This window comes from Nicotiana sylvestris, chromosome 7 (assembly GCF_000393655.2).
Source record: "Nicotiana sylvestris chromosome 7, ASM39365v2, whole genome shotgun sequence".
In the NCBI taxonomy this organism is placed as follows: domain Eukaryota; kingdom Viridiplantae; phylum Streptophyta; class Magnoliopsida; order Solanales; family Solanaceae; genus Nicotiana; species Nicotiana sylvestris.
This window is the reverse complement of record NC_091063.1, coordinates 21193464-21217702: the sequence shown is the minus strand read 5'-3', so window position 1 is coordinate 21217702 and position 24239 is coordinate 21193464. Positions and strand designations below refer to the sequence as shown.

Below are 24239 nucleotides of genomic sequence, written 5' to 3'. Positions count from 1 at the left end.
CAATGGTGGTATTACCACATGTTGTGCTCATTCCATGGGGGGAGGAAGACTAAGAAAGATATTGACATGTTTTGTTAATGCTATAATAAAATTATAACGGATTGCTTTGAATATCTCTTTACAATATTTTTGTATTTAAATTTGAATTAAAAAAATTAGATCACAATTCTATTATATAATTTTACAAGAAATTGCCTTAGATAAAAAAAAAATTTAAAAAAATTTGAAAGTAACAGTTGGGCCCACTTAGGCCCACATAGGCTCGGACCGACCCATTTAGCCCGGGACCATTAGTTCGTGGTTCTGGTCCCGAGCTGGTTCTTAAAAAGCCCACGAAGCCCGAGATCACTTAGGAACGGCCCACAAAGCCCATTTAGGACTTGACCCAGCCCACATTACAGCCCTTCAGGCCCTTGTAATTCGATATCAAGGTCGAATTTATTAAGTAATTGTGAAAAATGGCTTTTAATAATATAATCAAGTGCTTCCTAAGATAACGACTTCTGCAGATCATATATCATTATCAGTCATATTCAAATCATAACTAACAGTCTAGTTTTCTTATTGTAGACCACAATCTTCAGAGAATTTCAGAAATTAGTTGGACCAAAATTGGGAGTGACTACCCTCCAACGGAAACTTCTTAAATTTGGGTGAATTTGCACTTTGCCACTATTTAAATTCTGACCCGATTAAATTAAGTTTAACAAAAATAGGAATATTGGTGATTCATTTTGAGAGAAAAGTAGTTTTCTAAAAAGTTATATATTAACTATAATAGGAATATTAGTAAATTAGATAGTGTTTGATGAAAATTTTAAGTATTGAAGATTGATAATAATATAATAGTATAAGTTTTAGCAAGTGATACGAAATTAAGTATTAATATAGTTGTAGAAGAAACAAAAGCTAATCTAACGTAGCGTTTATAGGTTCATCTGAACTAAGTATATTATATATAGAATACAAATACGTACGTGAAAAGATCAATTTTGACAAATGTGAAATTCTAAACCCATTATTACAAAGTGCAATGAATTTACTGGTAAGACCATAAAATTTGAACCAATTAAAATAAAATTAAATCCTAAATTTGCGTGAGACGAAAAAAGTCATGTTGATAAGAGATGAAATTGGATTTATCTTCATTTGATGGAAAATGTTCTATTTGAAAATATTTTCTAACAACTAAACACATAAAAGAAATGACTCTCTCGTGAACTTCATTTATCTTTTTAGAGGTCATATTAACCATCTTCTTAGAAACATAAAAGACATACTTTCTCTCCTGTTTAAGAAATTTAAACTAGTACAATTACTTTGTAATTAGGTTGTGTTATGTTAGCTTCGACAAAACATATTAGTAAATTCTTATTACACTATACGTTGTATTTTAAATTCATAAATCTATATTTGTGCAAGAAACTTAGTTAAAGAAATTTTCTGCAAATATTAGTAAAACGAAGTCATGTTTTAGGAATTCAAACATCAAAGTAATTTAGGTTATTAAACTCTTAAATAAATAGAAATTTTACCTCTTATAGCAAAGGTATATACCCTATTTATTATAAATCAAAATTATTTTAAAATATTATTTTCTATAGCTACCTTTTATATTTTATAGCAAAATAAGTATTTATGGTATATACTACCATTGAGGCATGAAATAAAGCATACGATACGCTAGTTGTGTTTTTCCTCTCTCTTAGACAACATGACATACTTATTCTTAAGGTGATTGTTGTTATTGTTTCATGAATACATGGAGCGAATACATGTGAATACAGTTGGACCCTGATTTTAGGTGCTTTTTACTACTGTATTCATGAATACAGCAGCACGAATACATGCGCATACAACTGGATTGCTCTGATTTTATGCGCTTTTTGTTGTTGTATTCATGAATACATGGCGTGAATACATGTGAATGCATGTGCGTACAACTAGACTGCCCTAATTTTAGGCATTTTTTACTGTTGTATTCATGAATACATCAGCGCGAATACATGTGTGTGACGACCCAACCAATCGTCTCATGAGTTACCACTCTGTTTTTCTTATTTCTGCTTCTTTATGCTTTGTTTATCCGTGTTATGTGGTATCGGGTTGGTCGGATCGAGTTCAGAAAGGATTTGGTAAGGTTTGAAACACTTAGTCTCTTTAGAGTGAGTTTAAGTTGGAAAAGTCAACTGAATGTTGACTTGTGTGTTAGAGGGCTCGGATGTGAGTTCCGATGGTTCGGTTAGCTTCGGGAGGTGATTTGGGACTTAGGAGCGCGATCGAAATAAGTTTTGGAGGTTCAGAATAGATTTAGGCTTGAATTGGCGAAGTTGATATTTTGGCGATTTTCAGTTGATAGGCGAGATTTTGATATAGGGGTCGGAATGGAATTCCGAGAGTTGCAGTAGTTCCGTTGTTCCATTTGGGATGTGTGTGCAAAATTTCAGGTCATTCGGACGTGGTTTGGTTGGATTTTTTTATCAAAAGCGTAATTTGGAAGATTTTAGAAAGTTTGGCTTGAATCCGATGTGTTTTGGTTGATTTGATGTTGTTTGAGGTGTTTTGAAAATTGATACAAGTTTGAATAAGGTATTGGGATATGTTTGTGCTTTTGGTTGAGGTCCCGGGGGCCTCGAAGTGATTTCGGATGGTTGACAGGAAGTTGAGACTTTGTTGCAACTGCTGAATTTGATGTTTTTGGTATTTCCGCACCTGCAGATTGGGGATCGCAGGTGCGATGCCACACAAGTGGAGGAGCGGCCACAGAAGTAGAATCTGGAGATGTTGGCAGGGACCGCAGATGCGGTTGTGGGACTGCACCTGTGAAGGCGCAGGTGCGGAAGGTTGATCGCAGATGCAAGTTTTGGCCGCGTAAGTGATTTCCACAGAAGCGCAAAAATGACCGCTAATGCGGTACCGCAAAAGCGGGTAAAGGGGCCGCAGATGCGAAAATGTCTGGGCAGAAGATATAAATTATGGCCTTCATGAATTTTAGCTAATTTCACCATTTTTATCTCGGCTTTGGAGCTTTTTGGTTGATTTGAAAGAGGGATTCCAAGGGAACTTCATTGAGGTAAGGAATTTGGACCTAAAACTCGTTCCTATGCCATTATTTCATGGATTAGAGCTAGAAATTATGAAAATTTAGGGTGAAAATTGGGGAAACTAGGGCTTTGAAACTTATACCTTTGCCTGAGGATTTGAAGGACCATTTGAGGTCGGATTTCAGAACTTTTAATATGTATGAACTCGTGGGGAGATAAGGAATCTATTGATGTAAAAATTATCGAATTCCGAGACGTGGGCCCGGGGGCCGGGTTTTGGTAATTTTAGGATTTTTGGTGTTATTTGATTGTTTTCGCTTGGGCTTCGTTCTCTTAGCATATTTTGACGCCGTGATTCTGATTTTGGATGGAATCGACGCGAGTGGAGGCCGATTCGAGGGGCAAAGGCGTCGCGGAGTAGTATTTTTACCGATTTGAGGTAAGTAACCATTGTAAATCTGTAATTGAGGGTACAAACCCCGGTATTTGACTTGTTTTGATAAATGCGGTGACACACATGCTAGATGACGAGCATGTGGGCGTGCACCGATAGAGATTGTGACTTGGTCCGTCCCGTAGCGACTATTGAGCCACGTATTTGATTTGAAACCTTATGACATTCTGTACTTTAGTCATTTATACTGTATTATGGGTTGTATGCCATGTTTGGGGCCTTGTGTCGACCTGTTGATACCTTTAGGGACATTTTTACTGTTTTCCCTCACTTTATTTGTTGAAAGCATATTCTCAGTCATGTTTTTACCTGTTTAAATGTTTAAGACTGGTTTTATCACTCCACTTCTAATTATGAGGGCTGTTTGGGTTGAGTTCCCTGGTTTCTATTGTTGTGCCCAAGAGGCTTTGAGGTTAATGACTGAGAGAGGCTGAGAACCTAATAGTGAGGATATTATATGTATATATTATAGATCGAGCTGCACGTCGCAGCGATATATATACTGGATCAGGCTGCACGCCGTAGCGATATATATATTGGATCGGGCTGCACGCCGCAGCGATATGACGTTTGGGCTTTAGGAGCCCCTCCGGAATCTGTACACCCCCAGTGAGTGTAGTCGACTATAAATTACGGATCGGGTTGCACGCCGTAGTGGTTACTATGATTTCTAGTACTATGAGATATTAATGAGCCTGAGTGCTGAGAGTGAGTATTGAGTGACAAGAGTTGAGTCACGAGTGATTGCGAGGCTGCCCGAGAGGCCATATTCTGAGTGATACCTTGCCCGAGGGCTCAGTTATGATATTTTTACTGATTTTACTCTTCTTTTAAAATAAGCCTCTGTTGGAAAAATTGCTAAGTATATGATTTCAAGTGTTTAAATTGAAATTTGTTTATTTTATGACGAAACTGGTTTTAAACTGTGAAGTTGGCCTGTTATCCTGTTGTTTATTCAGTTATATGATTTTTAACTGCTCGTCACTGCTTTCAGACCTTATTTACTTTAGTTACTTACTGAGTTGGCGTACTCATGTTACTCCCTGCACCTTGCGTGCAGATCCAGGTGCCTGAGTGGCAGAGTAAGGGTCCTCGGTTGATCCAGAGGTTGTCGGAGATTTCAAGGTAGCTGCATGGCGTCCGTAGCCCTGTTTTCTCCTCCTTATCTTGTTTTTCCCGTATTTTCTAGACTTATACTGTATCAGACAGTCAGTTATGTAGTAGAGGCTCTAAACTCGTGACAACAGATATTTGGGGCTGTGTAGTTCATGTTTATTTGACTTCCGTTTTATATTTTATTGTTTTTAAACACTTATTATGGAAATTGGTATTTAAACATGTGTTAGAAAATGGTTTTATAAAAGGAATTCGTTGTAGTTAATGGTTTGGGTTGGCTTGCCTAGTAATATGATAGGCGCCATCACGACCGGGTATTTGGGGTCGTGACAATGTGAATACATGCGCGTACAGCTGGACTGCCCTGATTTTAGGCGTTTTTGATGTTGTATTCATGAATACATGACGCGAATATATGTGAATACATGCGCGTACAACTGGACTACCCTGATTTTTAGGCGCTTTTTGTTGTTGTATTCATGAATACAGCAGCGCGAACACAGCAAATATACTACCGTAACAACTGAATAGTAGCTATAGGAAGTAATTATGTGTATAGTAACTATAAGAAGTTAATAGTCACTAAACAATTTTAGTTTCTGAAAATTCCTCTAAAAAAAAATCAAGTTCAATATGCAAATATGATTTTAAAAGTCTCTTACTGTCATTTTCTCTTTTGTTTTTGTTTCGTGGGCCTTTCCTTGTCCACACTATTTGGTAAAACTAGTTTTATGGTACACTTTTGTGCGTGTACCTATTTCAATGAGTACACAATTTATACAAATATTTAACCGTAATTAATAGAAATTTTGGATCTGTATATTTGTGGAATGATTAGTGTTCTGAAATATTGCTTGAGTCAGATACTAATTCAAAATAATATGAAAATGTAATATATATGTTCACACACACAGACAATTATTTTACACTGTTCAAATAATGAAATAATTTAGATAAGATAATTGAAATCGTAAGTGATTTTAGAGACTTCCTACCTACACAAATATGCAAGGATCTAATAAAACAATTTTTAGTTGATCTTAAAATCCTAATATATTAGAAAAATTAACATAGAAGGTTAACAAATTATTCAATTTTACCTTTAAAAGTAAATTTTATATTGAATAAAATTATAATTTTATCATTTTCTAGCATTTAGAACTTTAAAATCAATTAATATTCTGTTTATTAAATCTTTTTTATTTATATTGATTAAGCTTATATCTTATTTAACTATGTTATAAGTATGTAACATAACTATAATCGATACTTTACCTACCAATATCTGCTAAACTTTTTACAAAGTCAAAAACAAATTAGGCTATTGTCGTTTTCTTTTGTTATTGCTCATACAACATTCATCACGTTTGAAAACTATCTAAACACCTTTTTTTAATTGCTAATTTATAAATATAAAACTTAGTGAAGTACATTATATATATATATATATATATATATATATATATATTAAAAGTACGAAGGCAATCGAAATGCCGTTCGCCTTTTTTATTCTTCGTAAGTGCATTATATGTTGGATATAATTGTAAATGTAATAACTATTTTCTTCAAAATAAATAAAAACTAATTATCGGCTAATTCAAATTCCATTATCTATTTGGTCTTAGTTTAGGACACGTCCCTTTTGATCAGTTTGGGATTCAAATTCCATTTTAGTTTAGGACTCAAATTCTTCAATGTTTACTGATCGAATTAGGCTTCTCCTTTCGTTTCTTTCAAAATAAATAAAAAAGCTAATTATCGGCTAATTCAAATTCCATTATCTGTTTGGTCTTAGTTTAGGACACGTCCCTTTTGATCAATTTGGGATTCAAATTCCATTGTTTATTTGGTCTTAGTTTAGGACTCAAATTCTTCAAAGTTTACTGACCGAATTAGGCTTCTCCTTTCGTTCTTCTCTGTAACGACCCGATCGGTCGTTTTGAGCTTTTGCATTTCGCTCGCTAGTTCTCGGACATGACTTGCCCCGTGTGATATAATATGACTTATGTAAATCGTTGGTTTTGATTTTCAGGATAATCGAAATAAACTTGGAAGAACAGTTCCCAGTTTAAAGCTTGAAACTTGAAAGGTTTGATCAATATTTGACTTGTTTGTATATGATCTCGGATTGGAACTTTTATGATTTGGTTAGCTCCGTTAGGTGATTTGGGAATTAGGAGCGTGATCGGAATGCATTTTGGAAGTCTGTGGAAGGTTTAGGCTTGGGTTGGCGAAATTGAGATTTCGGCGCTTTCCGGTTGATAGGTGAGATTTTGATATATGGGTCGGAATGGAATTCCGAGAGTTGCAGTAGCTTCGTTGTGTCATTTGGGATGTGTGTGCAAAATTTCAGATCATTCGGACGGGATTTGATAGACATTTTGATCGAAAGCATAATTTAAGAATTCTTGGAGTTCTTAGGCTTGAATCTTATGTTAAATTGGTGATTGATGTTGTTGTGAGCGTTCCGAAGTTTTGAACAAGTTTGAACGATGTCATGGGTTGTGTTGGTACAATTGGTTTGAAATTCCGGGAGTTCCGGGTAGGTTCCAAGATGTTTTAGGCCGAAAATCATAGTTGTAGCAGGTCCAGAAGGGTTGCAGGCCTCGGAACCCGCCCGCGCGGTCCGCACAAAAAGAAGTGCGGCCGCGGTATGTGTTGTGCGGACCGCACAAAATGAAGTGCGGCCGCGGTAGGTGCTGTGTGGACTGCACAAAATGCTGTGCGGCCGCGGTGGGGAACGTTTCACTGGTCTAATTTCGAAAGCTCATATCTTTTGGTCTACAAGGAATTTTGAGATGATTCAAAAACAAACGTTGTAGTTCTTCGTGTCTAGTTTCCAGAAAGGTAAATATATTGCAATTTGGACATCTGTAGCAGAAGTTATGGCTAAAATACTAAAGTCTATCACTGCAGAGGAAAGCCTATGCGGCCGCGGTCGTTTTTGTGCAGACCGCCGAGGTGAAATCTGTGGGGCACTCTATAAATACGGAGTTTTGGATTTTATTTAATATTTTGACCTAGAGAGCTCGGATTTTTTGAAGGTTTTTCATGAAATTCATCGTGGTAAGTGATTCTAACTCAGATTTGGCTAGAGTACATGAATCCATCATTTAATTCTTTGATTTGAGATGAAATTTGGGAAGAAAATTGTGAAATCTTTCAAAAATATAAAATAATGAATTGAAGGATCAAATGGTATCAGAATTGGATAATTTTCATATGGTTAGACTCGTGAGGGTATAAGGATTCTAGTTTTGTGAATTTTGTCAAATTCCGAGATGTGGGCCCGGGGTCGGGTTTGACCAATTCCTAGAATTTTGTAGTAATTCAATTGTTTTCGCTTGGGCTTTGTTACCTTAGCATATTATGATGTATTCGTTCTGATTTTGGATAGATTCGACGCGCGTGGAGGCCGATTCGAGGGGCAAAGGCGTCGCGAGTTAGAGATTTAGCCGGTTCGAGGTGAGTAATTGTTGTAAATGATGTTCTGAGGGTTTGAAATCCCGGATTGCATATCGTAATGCTATATTAAGGTGAGGCACACGCTTGATGACGTGCATGGAGTCGTGTATTATTGGGGATTGTGACTTGGTCCGTCCCGATTGATGATTTTACCGCATATTTGACTGAAACTTATTTGCTATCATCATGATTTGGGCTGATTGCCATATTTGGGCTTTGTGCCAACTATTTGAACCCTTCGGGAATTTTTATTACTATTTCCTCACTGTTTTGATTTATTAATTGAACTCAGTCATGTTACTTTCCACTGTTTTACTACTCAGCCATTTTTACTCCGTTTTGAGACTTAAATGATATTTTGGGCTGAGAAATACTGTTTTACTAATGCCCGAGGGGCTTGTGAATATTTTTGACTGAGTAAGGCCGAGGGCCTAGTTGTGAGGAAACACTGATACTGATTTGAGGCCGAGGGCCTGAGATATGTACGCCACGAGGTGGCTTGTTGATATTGTTTATGAGGCCGAGAGCTTGAGATATATATGCCATGAGGTGGCTTGACTGATATGAGGCCGAGGGCCTAGATTTGATGCCACGAGATGACTTGATATTGCACTTGGGCCGTAAGGGGTGCCTCCCGGAGTCTGTACACCCCTAGTGAGCGCGGGTACCCATTGTGATGTCAGATATAACTCGAGGGGCTGATATTATTCTATGAGATTGTCCGAGGGGCTGGTATTATTCTGAGATATTGCCCGAGGGGCGGAGTTGTTGACATTGTTTCCGAGGGGCGAACCTTTATATGTTTATCTTTCATATTTACCTGTCATTTACCTGTTAAACTATGGTATTTGTGCCCGATGGGCGGATTTCTGTGCTTATCTGCACTACCTGTTTTGCATTCATTTGCGTAACTGTTGAAAAAGTTATTTTCAAAGAAGTTTAGACTGAGCTAAGATATTTTAAGAGATTTTTTACAGCTTCACTGCTTTCTTACTGGTTTTGAACTGCTCCTATACAACATCTTGATATGGTTTACGTGATTTCTTACCATTCAGACTTTAGTTATGATTATTACTCACTGAGTTGGAGTACTCACTTTACTCCCTGCACCTTGTGTGTAGATTCAGGTATTTATACACCCGGTAGCGGATTTTGGCTGATCGGAGGCAGAGTCATAGGAGTTTAGCAAGGTAGCTGCCGGCGTTCGCAGCACTGTTTCTCTCTCTCTTCATTCATTAGTCTGTATTTGTACACTCAGACTTTCAGTTGTATTTATACCCTAGTAGATGCTCGTGACTTGTGACACCTCGGTTAGGGCTGTGTTGGGTTGTACTTCCGCACCTTATTGATATTATCTGCTACTTAGTATTGCTATATCATGTTTTAGACTGCTTTTATGATATTTAACTGTTTAAAAAGTAAATTGGGTATAATTGGCTGGCTTTGTCTTCACGAGAGGCACAATTACGACCGGGTTCGAGTTTAGGGTCGTAACATTCCCAATGTTTTGGAATCAATAACGTATTAGGATTATCCTTTCCGTTTTTACTCTTTGTTTTGGAATCAATTTAGGTCTCTAGAATTTTATAACTATAAAAGAAAATATTATTCTACATTCTTTGTCATAAACTGACGTCCCCATAGCGTATTTGCTTGTCACTTCGGTAAATTTCTATCTTGTACTATATTCTTGAAGTTATGTAATAATTCAACTATATGTCTCATATATGATAATTGATTTATGTCTCATGTATGATTATTGGTTTAAAGTCACTTATAAATGTTGTACAGGTTGTTTGGATCGTTGCATTCATCACATAAATTTACCTGAAGTTTTGGCAATTTTCATTGGTTCAGGTACACAATTATCCTTATTAAAAGCACGAAGGCCCTTAACGAAATATCATTCGCCTTTTTTACCCTTTTAAAATAGAGTTCACATTAAATAAAATAGTCATTTGACTTGAAATCAACTAAAATTTAGGTTACTAAATATTTTCTTATTTGAATTATTTGATTTAAGATGTCCTAATATATTTAGAACTTTTGAGGTTTACTATGATTATCCAGTTTTGACTTTATCTACATCTTTTAACGAAGAAAATCGTATCTTGGACTAAACTAATAGTTAGGCATTTGTATTCCAACTTTAGTTCTCAAAATTGCGTAAGAAGGAAAATATCTATTTTTGTTGTGAGAAACTTTAATTTTGCTGCTTATCAAGCAATAAAAGAAAAAAGGAGCCTTTAAAATTTTCTTTCCTTTCTGATTACCAAAAGATAGCAAAAATAAAAATATCCTAAACGTAAATAAAAAATTATCTTTTCAAGAAGGGACGGAATTATCCTCAAAGTATTTAGCAATTTCTAATTTAAATAAAAAGACATATACTGAGTGTAATTATTACTTGTATAATATGAAATATACCTACTACGAGTAAAAAAAATCCAAACAAGGTAAAAGAAAAATAGAACGCTCCTAAATTCCTAACGTAAATAAAAGAAAAATAAAAGCATGCATTCCTAAAATTCATACATAAATAAATGAGAAAAATATGTTTTCAAAAAATAATTAGATTTTGTTCAATTCCTAAAATTGAAGCTAAATAAAAGAAAAAATATATATGTTTTCAACAAATAAACGAATTTTAAATAAAGAGTAAAATAATTTATTAAAAAAGAAATTCTAATTAACTACGTTTGTTATGAGAATTTTTGAGAACATTGCTCCTTATAATCAAACAAAAACTTATGAGTCTTTTCTTAACCCTTTTGTATTTATGTTTTAAATTTTTAAGATGTTATATTTTTCTTTTACTTGTTATTAGGGCTACCTTCACCTTTTTTAGTCGAGGGTCTATCGAAAACAGTCTCCCTGCCCTTCCAGGGTAGGGGTAAGTTTGCGTATATCCTACCCTCCCCAAACCCCACTTGTGAGATTATATTGGGGGTGGTTGTTGTTGTTGTTATATTTTTTCTTTGAATAAACCTAATTTCTTCTTAAAAAGTGTCAAGGTTCATGTTAATTTGATGTAAGAAATGAGTCATCCTTACTTTTTTATATAATTATATTTAACGTTAATTTGTCACTAAAACAAAGAATATTATAACTCATGCAATTATTTATGGATGAACATATCCTTCATAATGTATCGTATCATGTTGTATTGTATTGTACTATATAGTTTGATGAATACAATATTTGGATAAATTGTATCGTTTGCCGTTGTTTCATGATATCATGCACCAGCAATATGAAGAATAAATTTGCAATATTATAAAGAAAAACTATGATACGTGGTGAATTTATATAAAAAGGTAGGGTAAATGATAAAATAAAATAATTTAATAATAGTGAAGGGTGAGATGAGAGAAAAAGACAAGATAATGACGCAATCACACCAAATCGATCGTTACATAAAATGACATAACAACGGATTTAACGATATGATACAATAAAATTTAAATAACAACCAAAACAAATATCATATTTAAAGTAACAATACGATACAATAGGTAACGACCATCCAAACAAGCTGTAAAACATAATACATACTCCCTCTGCCCTTATTTATATGGCAGTATTCGAATTTTGATAGTAAACCGGGTTTTTTTTTTGTCGTAATTTTTATATGCTTTCTAAATATATAGTTTTTTAAATAATGTGACTACAGTACTTTTAAAGTGATTTTAGATATGTAAATTAAAGAATCTATCAATATCAATTATTTTTAAAACCTTTTTATTTTTATTTATGTTAGGCGGGATACAACAACATAACATATTTTTATCTTATTTACAAGATATTATAATTACAACTATTATATAACTAATTTATCATCTTTGTATGTTAAGAAGATATTGTTTCAATATATGCAATAATTTATTTTTCTTATATATATTTTATACTGATTGACGCGAAACACACACGTACACTAAAGCTAGTATTCTTAAAATATTCAGAAACTTTTAATATACTTAATTTATGTATAAAAATATGATACAATTTGTACGGACTCAAATTAGTATGCTATTGAGTTTTCTGGATCTTTTACAAACTTTAATAATACTCGTTAGTTGATTTCAAAATCAAAATTAACTTGGAAAGCATTATAATTATGTTATATAATTCAAATAAGAAAGTGATTCATGATTCTAAAATCCTTAATATTAGGACTTCCTACCTAGTTTAATAAGGAAAGACTTAATAACCAAAATTTTAATTATTTTTAAAGTCCTAAATATTAGGAGAATAACTTAATTTACTAATTTGTCCATTGTAAAATCTATTTTTAAAAAGTAAGAAAGGCGAACGATATTTCGCTAAGGGGTTTCGTGCTTTATATAGTATTGATGATGGTGAGCAGGAATAGCCCTTTAATGAGTTGGTCTTAGTCGAATGTCTCTAAAAATGACGGTATTTAAAAAATGACCCTAAACCTATATTCAGTTATTGCTATTCAGTGTTTTTATTCTAGTTTGGTAGAGTTATTGCTATATTTACTTCACCTATCTATTAAGTTCATCAAAGTTTACTAAGCTTGCATAATTTTGCTCTTTCGGGATTTCTCTACCGGATTGGTAGAGTTTATGCTATATATACTCTGCCTATTTCGTAGTTGTTCATTGAAATCGATCCGAGTGACATAGTTTTTGGCAATTCAATCAAACCATCTTAAATTTGCTTCAAATGATCTCAAACTTGAAACAAAACTTGCAAATATCAACGCAATAACCCCAATCATCAATTTAGTCCAATAACACTAAATAAAAAATACTCATTTTATCTTCTTCAATACTTTCTGAGGTCTAACAATGAAGTTTTAAGCCTTTTTTACAATAAATCACTAAATCGGCATTTAAACTCAAAATCTAAGCATAAATTATCAACATTCAAACAATTTTATCAATAATGTGTCATTAATCTTCTACTTTCCCCCACCGAACAAAAATTTCAAGCTTTAATATGGAAAAACTTTGATTTCAAGTAAAAAGGGACATTTCGCTAACACCGTAAAAAATAAGGACATCCAGCCAAGATCAGTCCCGTTGGGTCATGCCGTGTAATTTTTTGGTAAAATGGAGCATACAAATTGCCAGCCCAGTTTGTCCAGTCCAACCCAGGACTACATATACAGATTGAATACTCAGCCCAGCTACAGGGGGCCCATAAAATCAGACGGCGCAGAATTAGGGCTTCAGACAACTGTACTCGTCTATTTAAACTACTATTCACCCTTCCAGTCTCACTCATCCACAGTTTTCGTATTATAGTGTTAGGGTTTTTGTTATATGGGTTAGGGTTTTTCAAGTTTTGAATTTTGTAGTTATTGATTTACACCGATGAGGAAGACATCCCAAGAATAGGAAGTGCCGTATGACACTTTAAACAGCAGCTGCAGCCGCAGTTTCCACTCTCTTTCCCATCCACCATCGCTCAGTTTCTTCCCAAGTCTCTGTTCAATGGTCGGGATTTTGTGGCATTCTGCACTGAAGCTGTGTGTGTGATTTGGAACGGGTCCCTGAGGTTTCTTCATACCTAATTTTACTTAAATATTTAGTGTAATTTCAATGAAGGTCCGATGCCACGTCGACGGTAGCAAAAATAAGCAATGACCGACGATGCTATGATTGGACCAATAACAAGTTCGCATTTTGATAGGAATCTGTGGATGGATTTTTCATTCCTCACACGGAGCCGTTTTGTGCGATTACATGCTTATCTCTTCTTAAAAAAACATGTCCTTTTGTTATTTATTTTTTGTTTTAAGAAATTTATTTGGTGAGAAGTGAAGCCAATGAGGAATTTATTTATAAATATATTTGGAATTACCGTCTGAACATTTACATTGATGTTTGATCGACTATCTGAGGCTTCGCTCTTACTTCTTTTATCTCACTTTTTTTATCATGACTATTTTTGTTAAGCTTTTTGATAATTTTTGTAAAGGCTAATTATCTTAATCAATTTCAAAAGAAAACAAGTTATGGTGTATTTTAAGTGAGTTACCACTCTGGCAATCTTCAAAAAAATTCAGCTATTTAAATTGCACAATTACTTATATAGAATTTCAATTTTGCAATATTTTGTTTTAACTTCAAATTGTACGATTTAGAAATGGGTTTTAGTTGTTCCTATTGTAAGATTAGAGGGAATCAATAATTAAGATATACTCCATTATTTTTGCCCTTTTGCCATGCTAACCAACTCTTGCCATTGCTTGATAATTGGACTAAATTGTCGCTCTTCATTTAATAAAAACGAGCGAAAACATTCACCATAGAAGTATTTTATCTATAAATAAACTAACAAATGTGAAAAGACATTCACAAATAATCGAAAAATATATTTGGCCTTACTAATAATTGCCCAAATGTCCAGAATGGGGGCATTATAATAATTTTGCATGACTTTTGATGGCATAAGGGATAATTGTGCATTTTCGTTTTCCATCTCTATCATTTAGCAGAAATTTATTTTAATTTAATTTTTGAAACAACTTTCTCTCATTATTTTAATTGTGTTATTGGCTTCTTTTACATGTAAACATATATGACTATTATTTTTCATAAAGCATTCAGTGCATATATATGTAATGTAAGTATAGTATGTGTATATATCTATTGAATACTTTATGGAAAATGATGTAGTCATGCATGTATATATCTAAAAGAGGCCTTGGGAAGGTAATACAATTAAAATAATGAGAGAAAGTTGTTTGGAAAAATTGAATTACAAACAACTTTTGATAAATTAAAAGATGGGTCGTATGTATATAAATTATATATTGATTACTATATAAATGGTCAATATGGCCCTAATGAATGAAATTATTTATTGGCTATGTATAACATAGGCATATGACTCTAATCTTAGTTAATGGACTTATGAATAACTAGTGGCCGTATGACCTTAATGAGTGAAATTATAGATTGGTTATTACATAAATGGTCAATATAATTATGAATCACAATGATATAATTAGGGTAGGTCATATGAATAAAACCTTAGTTATAATAGTAGGCCATATGGCTATAATCTTAGTCAATGAACTTATGTGGTTGATAAGAACATCATTAGTATATGGAAAAATTGGTTATAATAGTATTAAGTGCAGATTCGTTAAAAAAACAGACTTGAAGCAATAGGAGGAAACAATAGAATACAAACTATATTCTAAAGGAATTGTCATTTATTATTATTATTTTACAAATGACAACTTCTCTTATGTTCTATATTAAATTGTTTGATGTAAAAATATATAATTCATTTAGACGTTACGTTTCCCTTATCAATATTTTCTATGGGCATAACACCAATCTCTTTATTTCCAAAATGGCAGAGAATTTTTGTTAGTTTAATTTATTTGACAAATCCTTGTTGGTAATAGTATTTACATATTTTTGTAATTTTTTTTTTGTATTAGATCATAGAAATAACAATATTCTTTTGTAAGATATTTCTATAGAAGTCCTCAGAAACTGCATCTAAGAACTTTTATGAAATGAATTCTTTATTTATTGAGCCTACCAAATAATATATTTAGTAGTCATCATTTTCAAGAACTTATACATTTTTTGTTAACTTTTATTTTAAAAGTCAAACACATTGTTTATTAAATTTTATAATAATTTTAAAAAAATTATATATATTATTGATATAAGATATACGCGCAAAATGCGTACCCTAAGGCTAGTTTACGTATACATATAAAGGCTTTTGATCTTCTCATTTGTATAAATTTTATTTGAAAAAAGAATACGTAATAGTATAGGTATACATACGAATGCTTTTAATCTTCCCATGAGGGAATGATGATTTTATAGGATCAATGTTTTGAGATAATCGATAGTTATTAACTAATTTAGGAGGAAAATAATGGCTATTAAACCAAATATGAAATCAAGGGCTTTAATGGTATTTTATCAGTGTGGCCATTGTTGGGCCAATGTAAGTGTGGCCAAATAGCATAAAAATTGCATGGGCGCCCTATTTAGTCGCCTCCATTTAACATATACCTATTTTTTTTTTTTAAAGTTTTAACTTGTATCCACTTTTTAAATAATTTCAACCCCCTTTCTCCTCATTCGTTTCCTTCTTCTTTCTTCTGCTGCTGTGAATATACAGTAATACAGATATTCATAAATACAATTGCTTTTTTTGCTCTTCTCCTTTTGTCGGGTACAAGGCAATCACTATTCAGTTTCGGAATACAGTTTATAATGCTCCCTCTCTACCTGTTTCTTTTAAATACAGAGAATCCAAGCTAGTGACATAGGCCTACCACACATCCCGTGCTGTATTACCTTTGCAATTGAATGGAACCAGAGTCCAGGGAGCCTATGTAGGAACGCATAGACTTAATGCTCAGAAAGCCTAAGAAAGGCAATTGGGAGGGAGTTGAAATTCTTAATATAAGATAAATAAAATACATATGCACACAGATTGCCGAAATATGACCTCATGAACTAGCACAACTGAAATGGGTAGAGAGAGAGCATTATAAAGCTTATCCTGGACAAAAACTTCAGCTCTAGAGCTGAAGTTCGCCAGTTACAAAACAAAAGCTTCAATACTAGAGCTGAAGTTCGCTAGTTACAAAACAAAAACTTCAGCTCGAGAGCTGAATTTCAGGCTCGTCTACTAGAATGCTGAAGTTTTGCGTGATTGCCTTTGCTACTTCAGCCTCGTATGCTAAAGTTATGCGAAAAAGCGGGTATAGATGCGAAATGCACCACTCACAAATAGTATGATAAAGCATGTGCTATTGATTTGTTAGGGTCGTTAAAGTTCCTTGTCTAGAACAGAGCATAACTGTGATGACCCTGTTTTTAAATTGAATTCTGCGTCCCAAGGCCTTAAAAATCTCTTTTAGCATCACCTCGATTTGCGTGCGTGTAGCCAGAAAGCTTATATGTGAAAATTTATAAAAAATGATAAATTTTGACTATAAAATGAATTAATTTGACTTCGGTTAATGTTTTGGGTAAACGGACCCGGACCCGTGATTTGACTGTCCCGAAGGATCCGTAGGAAAAAATGGGACTTGGGCGTATGCCCGGAATCGAATTCCGAGGTCCCAAGCCCGAGAAATAAATTTTGAAAGAAAATTGTTTAAAGGATTTGGAAATGAATTTTGATTAGAACATGTTGGTATCAGGCCCATATTTTGGTTTCGACGCCGGGTACATGTCTTATATGTGATTTAAGATAATTCTGTGAAGTTTAGTAAGAAACGGAATCCGTTTGACATGATTCGGACCTTAAATGCAAAATTTGATGTTTTAAGAAGTTTTCAAATATTTCATTGATTTTGAGGTTTAATTCGTTGTTTAAGTGGTTAATTTGGCGATTTGATTGCACAGATAGGTTCATATGATGTTTTTGAGTTAGTACGCATGTTTGGTTTGGAGCCCCGAGGGCTCGGGTGAGTTTCGGAAGGTTTTGAACTTGGAAAAGATTGCAGGTTTTCAGTTTTCTGGTGTGCTAGTGTGTTCTTCTTCGTGTTCGCGGAAGGAATCTCGCGAACGCGAAGGGTTAGTCAGGTTGAAGGAAATCTCATTCTACGCGAACGCGAGACACAGGACACGAACGCGAAGCCTTGGGGGTGTTTCCCTTCGCGAACCTGCTATCGCGAACGCGAAGGCCTTTGGGCCTGGGGAGGGGGAAGGGAATTTTGTGCAATGCGAACGTGGCCACTAGCCCGCAAACGTGAAGGCTCGAGGAGTCAAAGCTCCGCAAACGCGAGCCCAATGTCGCGAATGCGAAGGTCACTTAGGCCCAACTCTTCGCGAACGCGATGAAGGCCTGTCCAATGATTTTAAAGTAGAAGCCAAATCAGGATTTAATCAAAATTTCATAACTTCTTCTTCCAAACTCCAAATTGGGCGATTTTTAATAGAGGATTTCACCACCAATTCATAGGTATATAATCTTAAACTCATTTTCTTTAATTTTCATTAACACCCATTAGATTTCTAGGCTTAAAATCATGTTCTTAAGGGTAAAAAATTAAGGATTTGGGTAGAGTTAGGTTTTTTTTTTTTTTTTTTTTTTTTTTTATAATTGTGATTTAGACCTCGTTTTGGGGTCGAATTTTGGAACTAATTATATATTCGGGCTCGTAGGTGAATGGATGATTGAGTTTTGGTCCGAACCTCGTGTTTTGACCAAGCGAGCCCCGGGTCAATTTTTGACCTTTTGGAAAGAATGATGGGAAAGCTATAATTAAGCATTGGAATTGCATTGTTTAGTGATTATTGATATTATTAAGTCGATTATATCTAGATACAATTGATTTGGAGCCGAATTCAAAGGGAAAAGCGGTGTTTGAGGCTTGAGTTGGCCGTGGAAGTTCGAGGTAAGTGTTCAACCTAACCTTAGCTTGAGGGATTATGAGTGGTGTCCTATTTGCTATTTGCTTCTTGTTGAGTACTACGTATAGGCATGGTGACAAGTACCTATACGTTGGTGTCGTGCATGACCGTGAGTCTTAAATTGCAATTTATATGTGTTCTTAAATAGTACTACAGATGCTTTAATTGATGATTCTCGATATTGAGCAAGGATTAAGTTTGTTTTTGTGGAAATTACTTATGATTGAGTAGAAGTTGGGTTAAGATTGGTTATAGTTGTTTCTCCTTACCGGGACGTATTTACTTTTACTGTCGAATCCTTTGCCAGGATAGTATAACTTATTGTTGGTCCCTTGCCGGGACTCTTGGTATAGTTGTTGCTAAAGGTATATAAATGTTGGATCGGGTTGCAGCCGCAATAATACTATATATGGAACGGGTTGCATGCCGCAACAATGTTATGTTGGATCGGGTTGCATGCCGCAACAATGTTATGTTGGATCAGGTTGCACGCCGCAACAATGTTATGTTGGATCGGGTTGCACACTGCAACAATACTATATATGGAACGGGTTGCACGCCGCAACAATGTTATGTTGGATCGGGTTGCACGCTGCAACAATGTTATATCGGGTTGCACGCCGCAACAGTGATATAATGGATCGGGTTGCACGCTGCAACAATGTTAAATGATAGGGATCGGTTGCGTGCCGCAATAGTGTTATTATGGTTTTGTTGTAAATCTTGAATTGTTCTCTCATATTTCTCTTAAGTTTCTGCTGGATTCGATATTTCCCCCATAGCATGTACCCCTCCCATGTTCATTGTTTATTCATGTTTATTTTCTGCTGTATATTATATAACTGCACAGGTTTATCTGGAGTCTGGTCCTAGCCTCATCACTATCTCGCCGGGGTTAGGCCAAGCACTTACCAGCTCATGGGGTCGATTGTGCTGATGCTACACTCTGCACTATGTGCAGATTTCGGAGCAGCTTTTGGACAGTAGCACTTAGGGAGCCTGCCTTCAGTCCAGCCAGAGATCTCGAGGTAGTCATGCAGGCGTCCGCAGACCCGCTGTTCTCTTCTACTTTATTATGTACTCTGTTTTCATTAGATTTCGAGACAGATTGTATTTCTTTCAGACATTTGTTGTAGTAATCTTAGTCCATCCGTGATATTGTGACACCGCATTCCGAGTAGAGATGTGTGTTGTCATTATCGTACTAGTCTTGGTTATTATATTAGATTAAGTCTTCCTCTTGATTTCATTTATCGTTAATATCTAAATGTTGGATACCTGTTAATTCAGATTGTCAAAAAAGGTTAAAACTGAAAGAGTTAAAAAATTTCTATGTTTAGTGGCTTGCCTAGCTTCTACAAGTAGGCGTCATCACGACTCTCGAGGGTGGAAAATCCGGGTGGTGACAAGTTGGTATTAGAGCTCTAGGTTATATAAGTCTCACAATTCATGGACAAGCTTAGTAGAGTCTGAGGGATCGGTACAGAGACGTCTGTATTTATCCCCCAGAGCCTATAGAGTTAGGAAACATTCCACATTTATTCTTTCCCGTCGTGCAGATTGGTTTTTCAATGCTAATTGAAATTCTACTCTGTTCTTTTGCAGATGGCGAGAACACGCGCTTCCTCATCCACTGACCAGCAGCCCGAGCCCCCAGCAGCATCTCCCACGAGGGGCAGAGGGCGAGGCCGTGCTAGAGGCCGAGGTAGGGGCAGAGCTCAGCCCAGGGCAGCAGCACCCGCAGCAGAGCCTCAGGTTGACTTTGATGATGAGGTTCCGGCCCTAGCAGTTCCGGTGGGCCCACCTCAGGTTCCAGAGGGGTTTATTGCTACCCCAGTACTTCAGGATGCTCTGGTCCGTCTAGTGGGCCTTATGGAGAGTGTCACCCGGGCAGATTTGCTTCCTGTAGCACCAGCCGTCTCTCAGGCTGGAGGAGGAGCCCAGACTCCTGCTACTCGCACCCCGAATCAGGTAGCTCCCCAGTTTCAGACTCTAGTAGTTCAGCCAGTTGGAGTAGTTTAGCCGGGTGTGGTAGCTCAGACCAGTGATGGAGCAACTATGTCTGCCGAAGCCTTGTGGAGGTTGGATAGGTTCACCAAGCTCTTTACTACTACTTTCAGCGGTGCATCTACTGAGGATCCCCAAGATTATGTAGACAGTTGTTATGAGGTTCTCAGGAATATGGGGATAGTTGAGACCAATAGGGTCGATTTTGCCACTTTTTGCTTGTCTGGATCCGCCAAGATTTGGTGGAGGGATTTCTGTTTGGCTAGACCATCTGGATCGCCAGCTTTTACTTGAGAGCAGTTTACTCAGCTATTTCTGGAGAAGTTTCTCCCCATCACTTAGAGAGAGGCCTATCAGAGGCAGTTTGAGCATCTGCAGTAGGGTTCTATGACTGTTACCCTATAAGACCAGATTCATCAACTTGGATTGTCATGCTCTTGTCATACTTCCCACTGAGAGAGAGAGAGAGAGGGTGAGGAGGTTCATTGATGGACTTATTCAGCCGATTCGTCTTTAGATGGATAGGGAGACTGGGAGTGAGATTACTTTCCAGGAGGCGGCCAATGTAGCCAGGAGAGTGGAAATGGTTCTGTCGTAGGGAGGTGGTCATAGGTCAAACAAGAGGCCCCGTTATTCAGGCAGATTCAGTGGTGCCTCGTCTAGAGGCAAGGATTCGTATGGTAGAGGCCATCCTCCTAGACCATTTCAGTCGGCACTTCAGGTTTCTCACGGTGCTTCAGGTGGCCGTGGTTCTCACATGTAATATTCTGATCAGCATCTCTACAGTGCACAACCAGCTCCTATCAGTGCACCGCCGCTCTAAAGTTTTTGGGGTGGTCATTCAGGTCGCCAGGGTCAGACTCAGTTTTCTTAGTCGCAACACTCAGGTGGATGTTTTGAGTGTGGCGAGTATGGTCATATCAGGACGGCTTGTCCGAGATTTGTAGGTACTCAATCGCAACAGCAAGGTTCCCATGCTATGGTTCAGGCACCAGGTGTTCTACAGACCGCCCAGCCAGCTAGAGATGGAGGTAAAAGTGCTAGAGGTAGAGCTCCGACCGCTAGAGGTGGAGCTCCGACCGCTAGAGGTGGAGGTCAACCAGCTGCAGGCCGTCCTAGAGAGGTAGTCCAGGGTGGTGGGGCCCATCCCTGATGTTATGCTTTTCCATCCAGGCCTGAGGCTGAGGCTTCCGATGCAGTTATCATAGGTACTGTTCTGGTTTGTGGCAGAGACGCTTCCGTTTTATTTGATCCAGGGTCTACGTACTCCTATGTGTCATCTTATTTTGCACCATATCTGGTCATGCCTAGTGATTCCTTGAGTGCCCCTATATATGTGTCTACACCGGTAAGTGACTCTATTGTGGTAGATCGAGTCCATCATTCTTGTATAGTTGTGATTGGAGGTTTTGAGACTCATGTAGATTTGCTTCTTTTTGACATGATCAATTTTGATGCCATATTAGAGATGGACTGGTTATAACCTTACCACGCTATCTTGGACTGTCATGCCAAGACTGTGACCTTAGACTTACCGGGTTTACCTCGTTTAGAGTAGAGAGGGACTCCTGATCATTCTACCCGTAGTGTTATTTCTTAAGTGAAGGCTCGGTGTATGGTCGAGGGGGTGTTTGGCCTATTTGGCATATGTTCGTGATTCTAGTGTTGAGGTTCCTTCTATTGATTCTGTGCGTGTTGTGCGTGAGTTTCCTGAGGTTTTCCTTTTAGACCTGCCGGATATGCCACCCGACAAAGATATTGACTTTTGCATTGATTTGGCTCCGGGCACTCAGCCTATTTCTATCCCACCGTATCGTATGGCCCCGCCTGAGTTGAAAGAGTTGAAGGAGCAGTTGCAAGACTTGCTTGAGAAGGGTTTCATTAGGCCGGGTGTTTTGCCTTGGGGTGCGCCAGTGTTGTTTGTTAAGAAGAATGACGGATCGATGAGAATGTGTATTGATTACCGGCAGTTAAACAAGGTTACAATCAAGAATAAGTATCCATTGTCGAGGATTGATGATTTTTTGATCAGCTTCAGGGTGCTAAAGTATTTTCGAAGATTGACTTAAGGTTTGGCAACCATCAGTTGAGGATTAGGGCATCCGATGTCCCTAAGACAACTTTTCACACTCGATACGGGCACTATGAGTTCTTGGTGATGTCATTCAGGTTGACAAATGCCCCATCAACTTTTATAGATTTGATGAACCGAGTGTTCAGGCCTTACTTGGATTCATTCATGATAGTTTTTATTGATGATATTTTGATATATTCCCATAGTCGGGAGGAGCACGAGCAACATCTTAGAGTGGTTCTTCAGATCTTGAGGGATAGTCAGTTATATGCTAAGTTCTCGAAGTGTGAGTTCTGGTTGAGTTTAGTTGCATTCCTGGGTCATGTTGTATAAATAGAGGGTATTCAGGTTGATCTGAAGAAGATTGAGGCAGTCAAGAACTGGTCTAGACCAACATCAGCTACAGAGATTCGGAGTTTCTTGGGATTGGTAGGCTACTATCGTCGGTTCGTGGAAGGGTTCTCATGTATCGCAGCCTTGATGACCAGGTTGACCCAGAAGGGTGCCCAGTTCAGATGGTCGGATGAGTGTGAGGTGAGCTTTCAGAAGCTCAAGACAGCTTTGACTACGACACCGATGTTGGTTTTGCCCATAGGTTCAGGGCCTTATATAGTTTATTGTGATGCATCTCGTATTGGACTTGGTGTAGTGCTGATGCAGGATGGCAAGGTCATTACCTATGCTTCGTGGCAGTTGAAGATTCATGAGAAGAACTACCCGGTTCATGATTTGGAGTTGACAGCCATTGTTTACGCAATGAAGATTTGGATGCATTATCTGTATGGTGTGGCATGTGAGGTGTTCACGGATCACAAGAGTCTTCAGTATTTGTTCAAGAAAAAGGAGTTGAATTTGAGGCATAGAAGGTGGTTGGAGTTGTTGAAAGACTATGATATCACCATCTTATATCATCCGGGAAAGGCCAATGTAGTGGCCGATGCTTGGAGTAGGAAGTCAGCCAGTATAGGCAGTCTTGCTTATATTCCGATCAGTGAGAGATTGCTTGCTTTGGATATTTAGACTTTGGCTAATCAGTTCATGAGGTTGGATGTCTCTGAGCCCAGCCGTGTGTTAGCTTACACAGTTGCTCGTTCTTCGTTATTGGAGCGTATCCGAGATCGGTAGTATGATGATCCCCATTTGTGTGTCCTTAGAGACACGGTGCAACACAGATGTGCCGAGCAGGTTACCTTAGGTGATGATGGAGTTTTGAGATTACAGGGTCGAGTTTGTGTGCCTAATATGGATGGACTCCGAGAGTTGATTTTAGAGGAGGCCCATAGCTCCCATTACTCTATTTATCCGGGCACCGCGAAGATGTATCAGGATTTGCGGCAGCATTATTGGTGGCAGGGAATGAAGAAGAATATCGTTGCATATATGGCTCGGTGTTTGAATTGTCAGTAGGTTAAGTACGAGCATCAAAGGCCTGGTGGTTCATTTTGGAGGATTGAGCTTCCCGAGTGTAAGTGGGAGCGGATCACTATGGATTTCGTTGTTGGACTCCCGCAGACTCGGAGGAAGTTCAACGCAGTATGGGTCATTGTTGATAGGCTGACCAAGTCAACTCATTTCATTCTTGTGGCAGTTTCCTATTCTTCTGAGAGGTTAGCTGAGATCTATATCCGGGAGATTGTTTGCCTTCATGGTGTGGCCGTGTCTATCATTTCGGACTGAGGTATGCAGTTTACCTCACGCTTTTG

General features: G+C 37.1%; 3 non-coding genes across 3 annotated transcripts; all 3 read left to right on the top strand.

Moving 5' to 3' along the window:
* The first annotated feature begins 13416 nt into the window (after positions 1 to 13416).
* LOC138874271 (small nucleolar RNA U49) lies at positions 13417 to 13481 on the top strand. Its single transcript, XR_011401312.1, has one exon. It is a non-coding gene; the product is annotated as a small nucleolar RNA U49 (small nucleolar RNA).
* Positions 13482 to 13654: 173 nt separating this feature from the next.
* LOC138874269 (small nucleolar RNA snoR2/U65) lies at positions 13655 to 13797 on the top strand. The gene has a single exon (XR_011401311.1). It is a non-coding gene; the product is annotated as a small nucleolar RNA snoR2/U65 (small nucleolar RNA).
* Positions 13798 to 13870: 73 nt separating this feature from the next.
* On the top strand, positions 13871 to 13958 carry LOC138874262 (small nucleolar RNA snoR77Y). The gene has a single exon (XR_011401303.1). It is a non-coding gene; the product is annotated as a small nucleolar RNA snoR77Y (small nucleolar RNA).
* The last annotated feature ends 10281 nt before the right edge of the window (positions 13959 to 24239 follow it).